The sequence below is a fragment of the Mesoplodon bidens genome (assembly GCF_964165515.1).
Source record: "Mesoplodon bidens genome assembly, chromosome: 2".
NCBI classification, from domain to species: Eukaryota; Metazoa; Chordata; class Mammalia; order Artiodactyla; family Ziphiidae; genus Mesoplodon; species Mesoplodon bidens.
Window position 1 is genome coordinate 167,878,527 of NC_138177.1, and position 12,038 is coordinate 167,890,564.

The window sequence follows — 12,038 nt, forward strand, 5'->3', positions numbered from 1 at the left end:
TTTTCTCAGGTCCTTTCTCTCTCTCTTCTCCTTCTGGGACCCCTATAATGTGAATGTTGTTGCGTTTAATGTTGTCCCAGAGGTCTCTTAGGCTGTCTTCATTTCTTTTCATTCTTTTTTCTTTATTCTGTTCCACAGCAGTGAATTCTACCATTCTGTCTGCCAGGTCACGTATCCGTTCTTTTGCCTCGGTTATTCTGCTATTGATTCCTTCTAGTGTAGTCTTCATTTCAGTTATTGTATTGTTCATCTGTTTGTTTGTTCTTTAATTCTTCTAGATCTTTGTTAAACATTTCTTGCATCTTCTTGATCTTTGCCTCCATACTTTTTCCAAGGTCTTGGATCATCTTCACTATCATTATTCTGAATTCTTTTTCTGGAAGATTGCCTATCTCCACTTCATTTAGTTGTTTTTCTGGGGGTTTATCTTGTTCCTTCATCTGGTACAAAGCCCTCTGCCTTTTCATCTTGTCTGTCTTTCTGTGAATGTAGTTTTTGTTCCACAGCCTGCAGGATTGTAGTTCTTGCTTCTGTTGTCTGCCTCTGGTGGATGAGGCTATCTCTACATTCTTTTTTATCATCAAAATATAATCAGAAAATACATAATGTTTAAATATCCTGCTTTCCCTAAAGCAAGACTCAGATTCCATAAATCTTTGGTGTCTGGTGAAAACTAGCTTTCTAGTTCATCGACAGACGTCTTTCTGCTGTAACTTCACATGGTGGAAGAGATTAGGGTGCTCTCTAGGGTCTCTTTTATTTTTTTATATTTTTTATTTTTTTTGCGGTACGCGGGCCTCTCACTGTTGTGGCCTCTCCCGTTGCAGAGCACAGGCTCCGGACGCACAGGCTCAGCGGCCATGGTTCACGGGCCCAGCCGCTCCACGGCATGTGGAATCTTCCCAGACCGGGGCACGAACCCGTGTCCCCTGCATCGGCAGGCGGACTCTCAACCACTGCGCCACCAGGGAAGCCCTGGGAAAACACATTTTAAGGTGCTCCATTCCTGTATGGATGGTGAAGGGAAATTGAAGACTGGAACCCAGCTGGAGGGCAGCTGTGTCTCTTTCACAAAGGAACCCACTAATTCATTAGAATTAGCAGGTGGCACTGGTCAATCAATGCCTAAGGGCTGCTTCTCATATGGAAAGGAGACAAATCTCCATTCTAGACTTTCCAACAGTTGTTAGAAATTTCTAATAAATAGTCTAGGAAATGACTCAAGTTATCAAGGAAATAAGTAATAGAAGACGTGTAAATCTGGCCCATTAAAGACCTTTTATTCACAGGACTTATCCAGGCAACCTCTGAGAAATCATTTGTGGTCTAATTACCTGCTCTGGGGCCAGGGGCCCTACTCAGATCTCTCAGGACAGAAAACTGTATAATTTTCCATTAAAGATCTCAATTATTCAAAACACATGGAAGAAAGGCAGCACCAGGCCAATAAATAACTTGATTATTTCTTTGAAGCAGAAGGAAATGGTGAATCTAGAGTCAAACCACATGCAATGCTTATCTGTAGCTCAGAGAACCTTGAATGGGGGGTATATTTTTTTCCATCCATATGGGAGTACAGTTAGTAAAGAATCTATGTAACTTACTTGGAGAAAGCATTAATATACACACATCTAGCATCAGAATAGGCATTCCTGACATTTTTCTGAAATATCTATCCTAAAAGGCAAATACCTCCAATAAAATCTGCATTTCACCTAAACAAATCACAGCAAAATATTTTCTTCTAGAGCAATAATAAAGAAAAATAATAACATTAAAAATTTAAACTTAACTTAATGTAGAATCAAGGGAGGAAAGAGACTGAGGTATGTATTAGTAGTTTCTTAAAGTCTATATAAAGGTTATGTATGAAATAATGCCATTTGCAGCAACATGGATGGACCCAGAGATTGTCATACTGAGTGAAGTCAGACAGAGAAAGACAAATATCATGTGATATTGCTTTTATGTGGAATCTAAAAAAAAGGGTACAAATGAACTTATCTACAAAACAGAAACAGAGTTACAGATGTAGAAAATAAACTTACCGTTACCAGGGGGTAAGGGTAGGAGGAGGGATAAGTTGGAATATTGGTATTGACATATATACACTACTATATATAAAACAGATAACTAATAAGGACCTACTGTATAGCACAGGGAACTCTACTCAATACTCTGTAATGGCCTATAGGGGAAAAGAATCTTAAAAAAGAATGGATATATGTATATGTGTAACAGAGTCACTTTGCTGTGCACCTGAAACTAACACAACATTGTAAATCAATTATACTCCAATAAAAATTTTTTAAAAATATGAAATAATATGGGCCAACCATCACCTCGGCCAAGTGTCATAAAACACACCTCATCCCCACTCCAGATGGCTGTCAATAAAAAATGGCATTTTAAAACATTGACTGGGGCTTCCCTGGTGGCGCAGTGGTGGAGGGTCCGCCTGCTGATGCAAGGGACGCGGGTTCGTGCCCCGGTCCGGGAGGATCCCGCATGCCGTGGAGCGACTGGGCCCGTGAGCCACGGCCGCTGAGCCTGTGCGTCCGGAGCCTGTGTTCCGCAACGGGAGAGGCCACAACAGTGAGAGGCCCACGTACCGCAAAAAAACAAAAAACAAAAAACAACAAACAAACAAAAAAAACCACTGACTGGAAAAAAAAAAGGTTATGTAAAGTCTAATAGTAAATCAGACTTCTCAGTTCCCAGCACATTATCATCATTGATCCATGCAGGATACCTCTTATGTATGTATATATGTTTAATGTCTTTTTATTTGTATATATTCTTGCATAGTGGTTACTGTCTTTGTATTTTAATTTATGTAATGCAACTGTTATATACATCTCACTGACTCTCACTTTTGTCATTCAGCTCTGTTTTTAAGACCCATCCTGTTGTGTACATGGTTACTCTCTTGATGTGTAGTTCTCCACAGTGTCAATTTCCCAGTTGGGGACACCAGCTTGCCTCCATAAATAATGGCACAATGAACATTCTCAAGACGTCTCCTTACGGACCTGCATGAGAACATCTTTGGGCTACTCTGGGGATATATATCTCCAGGAGAACTGCTGAGTCAGAGACTTTGTTCTGTTTTTTTGGCCATACCACACGGCTTGCGGGATTTTAATTCCCCAATCAGGGATTGAACCCAGGTCCCTGCAGTGGGAGCGCAGAGTCCTAACCACTGGACCGTCAGGGAAGTCCCCAGACACTTTATTCTTATTGATATGCCAAAGTACTACCAGCGAGTTCTTCAGAATAACAGTCTCCATTCCCACCAGTATTATATCAGGTTTCCTATATCCCCACCCTCTGGCTAGACTTGGCGTTATTTGCTTTTTACATTTTTGAGAATCCAATAGGTGTAAAGTGGGATCTTGTTTTAATTTACACTTATTACTGGGTTGGAGTATCTCTTCATAGGCTCACTTTTTCCTTTTTTGTCAACTGCTGTTTGTATCCTTTAGCCAGTTTTCCTATTGGGCTGCTTTTCCTTTTGATTTCCAAATTTTTATTAATCCCATGTTAGGATTGCAAATATCTTCTCCCTATTGTCTGTCAACATTGTCCATGGCAGTCTTCACTGAACCTAAATCATTCATGTCAATGTAGTCAAATTATACTTACATTACAGCAATGCTTTTAAAGTTTTATGAAGTCTTTTCCTGTCTCTGGGTCACAATGGCATTCTCCTACAATTTGTTCTGTTACATTTACAGTTTTACATTCTATATTTAGGTCTTAAGTTCATCTGGAATCCATCTTTGTATGTGGTGTTTGATGGGGAACCAATTTTTATTTACCTACATATGCTAAGCCAGTTTCCCCAACACCATTTACTAGACAATCCAGCCTTTCTCCATTTTTATTTTATGATGGCAATTTAGGGGCTTCCCTGGTGGCGCAGTGGTTAAAAATCCGCCTGCCAATGCAGGGGACATGGGTTCGAGCCCTGGTCCAGGAAGATCCCACATGCCGCGGAGCAACAAAGCCCAGGCGCCACAACTACTGAGCGTGTGCTCTAGAGCCCATGAGCCACAACTGCTGAAGCCTGCACGCCTACAGTCCGTGCTCCACAACAAGAGAAGCCACCACAATGAGAAGCCCACCCACGGCAACAAAGAGTGGACCCGCTAGCTGCAACTACAGAAAGCCCCCACACAGCAACGAAGACACAACGCAGCCAAAAATAAATAAATAAAATAAATTTATGATGGCACTTTAATGTATATTAAATTCTTATATGTACATGGGTTGGTCTCCATTATTTTTTTTTTTAGTTTATTTGCCAGTTTTTGCACCAATCTCACTTGACTTTTTGGTTAATATTTGGTAAGGCATATCTCCATCTTATTTCTTTTTAAGGTTATCTTAATTATTTGTTTTGTTATTCTTCCATAAACATTTTAGAATAAGCTTAATGAGTTTATTATAAAACTAGAGCTGGAATTTTGACAGAAATTTCACTAAATTTATAGATTAATTTGGAGAAAATCTGACATTCCTAAAATATTGCTACCCCATTTAAAAGCATTACTTAGGGCCTCCCTGGTGGCGCAGTGGTTGAGAGTCCACCTGCCGATGCAGCGGACATGGGTTCGTGCCCCGGTCCGGGAAGACCCCATATGCCGCGGAGCGGCTAGGCCTGTGAGCCATGGCCGCTGAGCCTGCGCGTCCGGAGCCTGTGCTCTGCAACGGGAGAGGCCACAACAGTGAAAGGCCCGCATACCGCAAAAAAACAAACAAAAAAAGAATTACTTAGATAATTAACCATATTCTTATTAGACTTTGAAAGTTTGTTTCCACTGATGTTCTGTTGCAATTATGAATGGTATCTTATTATTATTTTAAAAATAAATTTATTCACTTATTTATTTTTGGCTGCGTTGGGTCTTCATTGCTGCGTGCGGGCTCTCTCTAGTTGCGGCGAGCGGGGACTACTCTCCGTTGCGGTGGATGGGCTTCTCATTGCGGTAGCTTCTCTTTGTTGTGGAGCACGGGCTCTAGGCGCACGGGCTTTAGTAGTTGTGGCATGTGGGCTCAGTACAGTTGTGGCTCACGGGCTCTAGAGCTCAGGCTCAGTATATGTGGCACACGGGCTTAGCTGCTCCGCGGCATGTGGGACCTTCCTGGACCAGGGTTTGAACTTGTGTCCCCTGCATTGGCCCGAATGGTATCTTATTGCTTACGGTTTGGCTATTGATAGTGGAAGGAAATGCTACCAATTTTTCTAAGTAATTCTTATATTTGGCAACTTTGCTGTACCTCCTTAGAGAGTCTAATAATCACATTGGTTTTTCCATTCATTAAACCAGGAAGGCTCCTTCTGATGCCTCAATCTAATAATACTCTTGTTTAGAGAAATTAATAAAGAAATTTTAATTTGCAAACCTCTCCTTTAACTGATAAGTTAAAGTCAGGATTTCAGTAGCAAGTTTCTTTAAATGTTGTTTGTGCACCAGTGCAATGAAGCACTTCTGGGCAAAATGGCTCCATAGTTTATTAGACTTGATAAGTACAGTATTATCCTCTTGGAGACTCAGAATGTGCAAATTTAAAAGTTCCTAGAAGTGGGACTTCCCTGGTGGCGCAGTGGTTAAGAATCCACCTGACAATGAAGAGACACAGGTTCGAGCCCTGGTCCGGGAAGATCCCGCATGCTGCGGAGCAACTAAGCCTGTGCGCTACAACTACTGAGCCTGTGCTCTAGAGCTCACGAGCCACAACTACTGAGCCCACGCGGCACAACTACTAAGCCCCTGCACATAAAGCCCGTGCTCCGCAATGAAGAGCAGCCCCTCCTCGCTGCAACTAGAGAAAGGCCGCATGCAGCAACGAAGACCCAACACAGCCAAAAATAAATAAATAAATAAATAAATAACATGCTCGATGAAAAAAAGAAGTTCCTAGAAGCACTGCAATATAGTTGTTTAACTTTTCCAAATATTTCAGACCACAAACGTTTCCCAAATATATTACAAATTTTGATACACCCTATTTAAATACCTAATCCAGGAATTACTTATATTTATACCTTCTATGTCTCAGAAGACCAGGGGAAGTTTGGCAAGATTTGAGATCCTTCCTATGAGCTTCAGAATTTAAATCTTTTTTTCCTTCTAGATTGGAACCATATTTTGATGCGTTCAATGAAAGCATAGTGGGTTACTGCTCACTCCCCATATCTGTTCCAACATGTTTCTTGGTGATAATAGGACTCCGATACACACATTGTTGAATCTAACTTTTAAGTCTGTCTATTTTTTCTCTTTTTAAAAATCTTTTATCTCAGTCTAATTTTATGAGGTAAATTACTTAAACCTTTATTCTTGTATTTTCTATCCTGAATTAAAAGAGTGTTTTACCTTTAGGTTATTTGCAGTGGTTTTCCAACTTGCTGTTTCAGCCAAGGAATCCTTAGCTCCAGTGAGATCTTATTTTAAGGCCATTATGTGCAACAGATTAGAGTGAAGAGTGCCAGGCCCCGGTCACCTGGAGGCTCAGCGCCACCTGGAGGCCGCTCCCCAGAACACAGCTTGAAAAGCGTGTGTGACAATGGCAATGTCCCCAACAACTCTGGCTTAGTTCTTTTAAAACAAACAAAGAGGGACTTCCTTGGTGGCACAGTGGTTGGGAATCCGCCTGCCAATGCAGGAGACACGGGTTCGAGCCCTGGTCTGGGAAGATCCCACATGCCGGGGAGCAACTAAGCCCATGAGCCACAACTACTGAGCCTGTGCTCTGGAGCCCGTGAGCCACAACTACTGAGCCCACGTGCCACAACTACTGCGTCTAGAGCCCTGCTCCACGACAAGAGAAGCCACAGCAATGAGAAGCCCGCGCACCACAAGGAAGAGTAGTAGCCCCCGCTCGCCGCAACTAGAGAAAGCCTGTGTGCAGCAACGAAGACCCAACGCAGCCAAAAATAAATAAATAAATGTATAAACAAAACAAAAAAAAGAAACAAAGAAAAACACTAATAATTTTAAGAACCTCTGAATCGTGATACGTCTTGTCCCGAAAAATTAAGGATTTCTGTTTAACAGAGTAGGAGAGTGTGGTAGAAAGAACCTGGGACAGGGGCAAGAAACTGAGATTTTAGTCCCAGGTGGCCTACCATCCAGATGTGTGAACCTGGCAATGCCTCTTGGGCCGTTTGCTTGTAAAGGTGTGAGTGGGGAGCATGGGGGCGGGGGTGTGGAGGCTACTGAAACAGATCCCTGTGGAGTGCTCTGAACTGTTCCATGAGCTCTCACAGGGGCTGGAGGGGACTGTGGGTTCCCATTCTCCCCACCCCCTGCCTCCCTTCAAAAGGAGCAGCTCTGTTTACCTTTGTTTTTGGTAATCACTTTTACACTGGGATTTACATAAGACTTTTTCTGAACAAAAAGCAGAGTTCAACAGCATAAATCACTGTACTAGATGACCTCTACAGTCATTTTTAGCTTCAACATTTTGATTTGGAGATTTTTTTTTTTAACCAAGACAGAAAATAAGTCTTTAACAAGAGTAAATCAATTTTTTGGGGGGGCCACACCCCATGGCTTGTGGACCAGGGATTGAACCCAGGCCCTCGGCAGTGAGAGTGCAGAGTCCAACCAATGGACTGCCAGGGAATTCCCAGAGTAAATCATTTTTAACTGAGGAACAAACCAGGGTAAAAGCTTTTCTTGCTGACGAATGCAAACCAGAGTCAGCGTTGAGTCACCAGCTTTAACTTGGGCACAAACCCAGCATTAATGTCCAGCTGGGATCTAGTTAAAGAATCAAACATAATATTTCACTTTTCTGCCTTTTGTGTTATCACCTAAATGTGATACTTATTGAAAATACTAAGAAAACTCAGTTCAAAGGATTAAAAAAGAAACTAACTTTATTAGCTTTAAAAACAAAACTGTTACAATTAATCACAAAGACTCCCCCCCCAAATTACATTCTGCTTTTATCACCTTGATAGGACGAGGAATGTTTAAATGTCCTCAAAATACAGAAGAGCCAAAGTTGACAAATAACAAAGCACTACAAACTACGAATTGCCACTTCAAACACACTAAAATGTGGAATACACACATGTGAATTACTGACCAGCTTTTTGAAGTACAATTATATTCACTATAGTCGATAGTACCAGAAAGGTAACGTGCCCCAAAATGTAACACAAGATCACACATGTGTCCAGATAAAATAACAAATTCAACTCCTGGGTTCAGTTAACAGAAAAGTGAAATGGTGGAGAAACGTTTCTTAAACTTGGAGGCTATGCACAATACAGCACGAATGAAATCACGGGTGCCCCGACTTGGGCTGAGAAAGCAGTGGGAAGAGTATGGCACAATAACAGGATTAGCCGCCTCCATCTCTCCTCAGTCCCCAATATGAGTTAGGAAGACTGGGGACTACGCAGAAAGCAATACAGAAAAACACATATTAGCTGCATAGATATAAATCTTCCCTTATGGCAAGAATGGACATTCAGTCAAAGCTACGCTGGAGTTCCAAGCGCCTGCAGAACGTGGTTTTGTTTCAAAAGGAAATGCAGGTTTACAAGATGGACCACGTGGCTGATTTAGTAAAAGGCCTTTAAACTTTTGTTTAAATGGACAGAGACACTTTGACTCAGTCCAAGGTTAGTTCTTAACCCTAGCTGGAAACTTCTACTTTGAACTTGACCATTTTTATAATTTTTTTGGTCAGTGAACATAGGAGTGGTTGCAAATTTCAGTGGCTTTGTTGCTTGTATATCTGGTAATAATAATAACACTCTACAAATTTTTACAATTTCCCCCAATTCATGATTTTTTTGAATTTTATTTTTTATACAGCAGATTCTTATTAGTTATCCATTTTATACACATCAGTGTATACATGTCAATCCCAATCTCCCAATTCATCCCCCCCCCCGCCACTTTCCCCCCTTGGTGTCCATACGTTTGTTCTCTACATCTGGGTCTCTCTTTCTGCCCTGCAAACTGGTTCATCTGTACCATGCAATTTAAAAAAACTGCATTCCAATGAAGATGTTCTGGGTGACCCCACTTCAAAGGAAGTTTAAAAAACATGTGTTTATCAAATTGTTGGACCAGGTTCACAAATCTTACTCTTTAAATTTATTTAACCTTTTAAAAGGCGAGGTTCTACAACATGGACTTACCTCCTCAGCTAGGAGGCAACTACTTCTCCAAGTCTTTAGTTTCTTTATATTGTCACACTTATTGTCAGTAATTTATTTCCCTTCCTACAGGAAGATATAAATGCAAGTGTGCCAAGAAGAGAAAGACTGACCAAGCTCACCTGTAGGACGGGTATGAAGTACACAACTCTGGAGAAAAGACAGAGATCCAGCAGACAGTGAGCCTCATGAACCAAAGAATTTTTACATTTTCCAATGCTTAATTAGGTGTGAGATTTTCCCTTTTACAAATGAAGCCATGGTCTGTAAGAGTTTATATAGAAACCTGAAGCACAGGTCAGCCTTCAATCTTTAACAGAACTCCCATCTTCCAAGCACTGAGTGAGAGTGCCATTCCACTGCAAGCTCTTTTCAAATCATATTAGATCTCGTGATGCTTCATGAGAGTCACATCTCAAGTATGCCTATTTATATTTTAATCTCATTACTATGAAACCTAGGAAAGCCCACGTATTGATAAAATGTCAACACAATTCCTTGCTACCGAGACATTATTTAAGTAGATTCCAAATCCAATGGTACAATGACAACAAAGACACAAAACATGGAACATTGAATTCATTCATTAAAATTACTAAGTCACTGGCTTCATCAGATAAGATTTTTCTTATTCATTGTATCCCATCAGGGGAAAAGGAATTTTTCCCTTTTGTTTGTTTCTTTTCTTATGACTGGGATTCACTGCCTCTGAGTGTCTTTAAGAGGCTAAGGTGAGAAAAACTAGAGAAGGCCCTAGCCTGGGAGTTGGGACTGCCAATTCTATAACCAGGGCTGCCTTCTGTGGGCTTCACAGCAAGTCACAGCTCCTGTTTTCTAATCTGAGTAACACGAAGAGTAGATTATGATTTCCAAAGTCATCTTCAGCTCTGTCATTGAGATTCTGAGAAATCAAATCTTTTCACTTTGTATCACAACTTTTTTTTTTTTTTTTTTTTTTTGCTCTGCTGCGCGGCATGTGGGATCTTAGTTCCCTGACCAGGGATTGAACCCAGGCCCCCTGCAGTGGAAGCACAGAGTCCTAACCACTGGACCACCAGGGAATTCCCTATATCACAACATTTTAAAAAGACAGAATTATTGTGAGTGGGAAACAAAAACAACCGTATTCTAGAATGAAAGTGCTAACCTGGCTCTATCTCCTGGCATCTCTTTGATTTGAACATCCCATAAACCACAATGTTTATCTAAACTTCTATGTTATAAACAACAGGGTCCTACTGCACAGCACAGGGAACTATATTCAATATCCTGTGATAAACCATAACGGAAAAGAATATAAAAAAGAATATGTATATATATGTATAACTGAATCACTTTGCTGTATGGCAGAAATTAACAAAACATTGCAAATCAACTAAACTTCAATTTCAAAAAAAAACCCTTTATGTTGAACTTAGAAGTTCCCAGGAGCTTTTATTTGGCTCTTAATTACTGATAGGTTTTAGTATATAATATTTTGGTGAAGGAGAATGTGAAAAGACTAGTTTGCTTTCACCTGGTTTTCAGCTCTCCAAAGCAAGGGAACTAACTGTTCTTACCATTTCTGCTTCTTAGCACCTTAAACTAGTAGATGTTCACGGGGTACACTTTTAAACAGATTAACTTCCGGTTTCATCCGGTTGGTAAATTGAAAGAACCTAGACCATAATAGCCCATGCATTACAGGTTCTGTCGACTATTTTTATTGTCGTACAATTTTCTTATCCTTCGCAAATGTTTTTTCCTAACAGAAAACATCATCTTCTTTCCTCATAACTGTCTAAATAAGTTGATTCGCAAGAAGAGGTTATCATTTCTAAAGAAAACATAGCTACCATATTATCAGTTAAATCTAAGCAATGGCTCAATTTCAAAGAAGAAGAAGTAGATAAACTTATTAGAAGGTACTTAAAAAAAAAAAGATACATGAGACTTATCTCTCGCAAGATGGATACATGAACTGGATACAAAATAGCCAAAAAAAGAGCTCATAATACCTGGGGAGATCCTGGTTGATTTCACAATATTTAAAAGTCAATGGGAGGGAATTCCCTGGCGATCTAGTGGTTAGGACTTGGTGCTTTCACTGCTGAGGGCTTGGGTTCCATCCCTGGTCAAGGCCCCATAAGACGTGGGGCATGGCCAAAAATTAAAAAAAAAAAAAAAAAAAAAAAAAAGTTAATGGGCATATAGTAGTTTTTCTTTTAGAGTTCATCTTGTGGAAAATATTATACTAGAAAGAACGAAAATATTAATGTTTTCCATTCAGAAAAGTTTAATATATATTAAATAATTATATTTTAAATAAAAATATATATTATTTAATATATATTTAATTTTGGTTTAAGTTTTTCTTCAATTTATTCAACACTGGAAAAAAAGAAAGGAAAGAGAAAAAGAAATATTCAGGTAATTTGCATTGTTTGACTTTAAAAGACAGCTTTAAGTTAGGGATAGAATATTCTTTAATTGGAAGGTAGAGCATGAAAGCCAAGCCAGATAATAAAACATCATGACTTTTGACCACTTAGAAAATTATAGCAAATAAATATTATCTAAAAGGAAATTCAAAAATTCCCAAATGGGGCTTCCCTGGTGGCGCAGTGGTTGAGAGTCTGCCTGCCGATGCAGGGGACGCGGGTTCGTGTCCCGGTCCGGGAGGATCCCACATGTCGCGGAGCAGCTGGGCCCGTGAGCCATGGCCAGTGAGCCTGCGCGTCTGGAGCCTGTGCTCCGCAACGGAAGAGGCCACAACAGTGAGAGGCCCGCGTACCGCAAAAAAAAAAAAAATTCCCAAATGTTGAAAATACATACATTTCCTGACTTAGGGTCCGTCCTGCAATGATAAGTT